Here is a 3,525-nt window from a genome sequence, read left to right on the forward strand (position 1 = left end):
CATCGGTCAAGCCTTGGAATCCTGGTTTCATCTCAGAGGCCAAACCATCAGCATTTTTTTTTTTTTTTACATTCACTTCACATACAACAGCTGGATAAGAAGTTGGGCTATTGACTATGAAGTTAAAGGGGAAAAAAAAAAAAATGAAAAGATGCCAAACCCATGCCGTACATTCTTTAGCATGTCACACACACTAAACTTGATCTTCAGTCAGTTCTTCTACACATTAGTAACAGTCAGTCCCATTTAACCACCTTTGAGGTTTTGGGGCCTTCAGTTAGGTTAGGTTATGGAGTACAATTAAGGGTAGATGGCCATCTTTTTTTGTACTGGTGGCATATAAAAAAACCTCCAGTCACCTCTTGGGGATCAAAACTATGCAAGGTTACTCTGTCTGGGACATTCTAACCTGTTGAGGAGGCAGCACATAAGAGCATTAACAATCAGTTTCATATTGTTGTTCCCTTTTGCCACTTCCCAGCTTCTCCCATCGGTTACCAGCAACCAGGACTTGTATCCAGCCAGACTGGGATATTTGACCAAGTGTCCTCTTACTGGCACCTGGGAGTATGGTGGTCAGAATGTTCCAGCCTGTCATAGACTTCATCCCTGAGGTATAACCAGAGATATTTCTATTATATAATGTTACCAAAGCTCAGTTATCCTTAAATATAATAGAAAACCGTAGCCTAGCCTCCTAACGTAGCACCTCAGAAGAGGTAAAACTGGGATTGGGTGTTACCATTTTACCTTTGCAATTTTATTGTGGATTAACACTTTGTTGTTCCACCCCTTGTCCAACTCCCCACCCAGTCCAGTTATGATGTTGGTGATGATAATTGAGATGAGGATGCTTAGCTCCTGACAAATGAGAAAGATATTTATGAGGATATGGCTGCATGTGTCTTTGTTTATACTGTAAGAAATGTAATCAAACTGCCAGTTTTATATTTCCCCATATGGAGCATAGGACCCCAAGGCTAGGCTGCTGCAGTCCAGAACATTTTAGGATTGGAGACCACCCTGTGCCCCAGGTAGTATTTTGAATTATAGATAAACCTCCAGTCATCCAAGAGGTCTGTCATGTTTTTTTTTTTTCTTATATGTTTCACTCTGGGCATAGGCTTCACAGCCTGCTCCCAAGGCCCAGTAGTCCTCCTACATACCATTTACCTCTGCATGTCACCACTTCGGTGTTAACACCCGCTGTCCATATTGAATACATGCTAGGGCTGTCTCATACAGGACTGGCGTATTGGTATTAGGGGGGGTATTTTTGCAACATGTCGGCAGGTCTTCTGGTAGATCAGTAAAGTCTGTTTTTATTAAATTCAAATTATTAAACTGTTCCCTTCCCCAGCAGGGATTTGAACCTGGGTCTGGTAGGAATGCAGGCCACCTCTCTACCGACTGAGCTACCGCTTCCCCCAGATGTCTGTTGTATTTGAACATTTTTATAAATGAGATGATCACTGACTAGTCACTGCAGCCTTACATGCATCACCTCTCTTTCTCTCTCTCTCTCCATCCTTGTCCCCAGCTGGCATTGAATGGAGCCATCCAGTTCACGGAACAAGATGAAGCATCTTACCAGGAGATGATCACATTCCTGCCCTGCCTTTTAACTCACATCCAGCATAAAAGAAGGTGTGTGTGTATGTGTGTGTGTGTGTGTGTGTGTGTGTGTGTGTGTGTGTGTGTGTGTGTGTATTTATCTATTTGTATTTACCTTTTTGTAGGAATTAAGCAATGCTCGTGTTGTCCTGTCTCCATATCCACCTTTATCTAGTCTACTTTTATACACATGAATGTATTTCGCCTGCACCACATCTTCATCTAAGTCGTTCCAAATATTTATGTATTTACCAGATATACCTAATTGTGATATACACGAAATGTGCTGTGCTTGTGTGTTCCCGTCGCAGTTTCTCAGTAAGTGAAAATTAGTTTTAAACTCGTTTAAATTTTTAGACTGGACAATCTCTTTGTCTAGGCTATTCCACAGGTCTATACTTCTATTAGGGAAACTATATTTCTTGATATCCTTCAGGCAGCTTGACTTCTTCAATTTCATTCCGTGTCCTCTTGTTGCTTTCTTATCCCATACAAACAGATCTTCTCGGTCAATTTTATCTACTCCTATCATGGTCCTGAACACTGCTATCATGTCTCCCATCTTTCTCCTTTCCTCTAAGGAAGGCAAATCCAGCTTTTCCAGCCTCTCTTTTTATGATAGATCTGCCAGACTGAGGACCATCTTGGTTGCTGTTCTTTGTATTCTCTCAATCTTGTTTATATCTTTCTTTTTGTTTGGGGACCACACAACCGCTGCATATTCTAACCAGGGGCGGATCCTTGTGTGTGTGTGTGTGTGTGTGTGTGTGTGTATTTACCTATTTGTATTTACGTATTTGTAGTATACAGGAATTGAGCAATGCTCGTGTTGTCCTGTCTCCATATCCACATTTATCAAGTCTACCTTTACACACATGAATGTTTTTCTCATGCACCACCTCTTTGTCTAAGTCGTTCCAAATATTTAAGTATTTACCTAATATACCTAATTGTGATATACACGGAATGTACTATGCTCGTGGGTTTCCGTCGCTGTTTCTCAATAAGTCGAATTTAACTTTAAACTCGTTTAAGTTTTTAGACTGGACGATCTCTTTGTCCAGGCTATTCCATAAGTCTATACTTCTGTAAGGAAAGCTATATTTCTTGATATCCTTCAAGCAGCTTGACTTTTTCAATTTCATTCCATGTCCTCTTGTTGCTCTCTTATCCCATACAAACAGATCTTCTTTGTCAATTTTATGTACTCCCACCATGGTCCTGAACACCGCAATTATGTCTCCCCTCTTTCTCCTTTCCTCTAACGAAGGCAAATCCAGTTTTTCCAGCCTCTCTCTGTATGACAGGTCTGTCAGACTGGGGACCATCTTGGTTGCTGTTCTTTGTATTCTCTCAATCTTGTTTATATCTTTCTTTTTGTGTGGGGACCACACTACCGCTGCATATTCTAACCTGGGGCGGATCATGGCCACTATTAATTTTTTCATCATTTCCTCATCCATATAATGAAATGCTACTCTTATGTTAGTCAAGAGTTTGTAAGTCTCTCCAACCATCTTGTTAATGTGCTTTTCTGGTGACAAACTATCTTGGACCAGAACTCCCAAATCTTTCTCTTCTCTCCTTTTTGTGATTAATTCATTACCCAAAAAATAATTCAGTGATGGTCTCCTGGTACTTTTACCCATTTCCAATATTTTACATTTCTTTACATTAAATTTCATTTCCCACGTCCGGCTCCAATTGTGTATCCTATCCAAATCCTCCTGCAGTATTTTACAATCCTCCTCAACCTCTATCTTTCTCAAGATCTTTACATCATCAGCAAACAGACTTGCATAACTGTTCACTCCATCTACCATATCATTTACGTAAATCAGGAACATTACTGGCGCCAACACTGAGCCCTGAGGGACTCCACTTGTTACTTCCCTCCATCCAGACATCTTT

This window comes from Coenobita brevimanus, chromosome 104, assembly GCF_032717465.1.
Source record: "Coenobita brevimanus isolate Jiangsu-jjx chromosome 104, ASM3271746v2, whole genome shotgun sequence".
In the NCBI taxonomy this organism is placed as follows: Eukaryota; Metazoa; Arthropoda; class Malacostraca; order Decapoda; family Coenobitidae; genus Coenobita; species Coenobita brevimanus.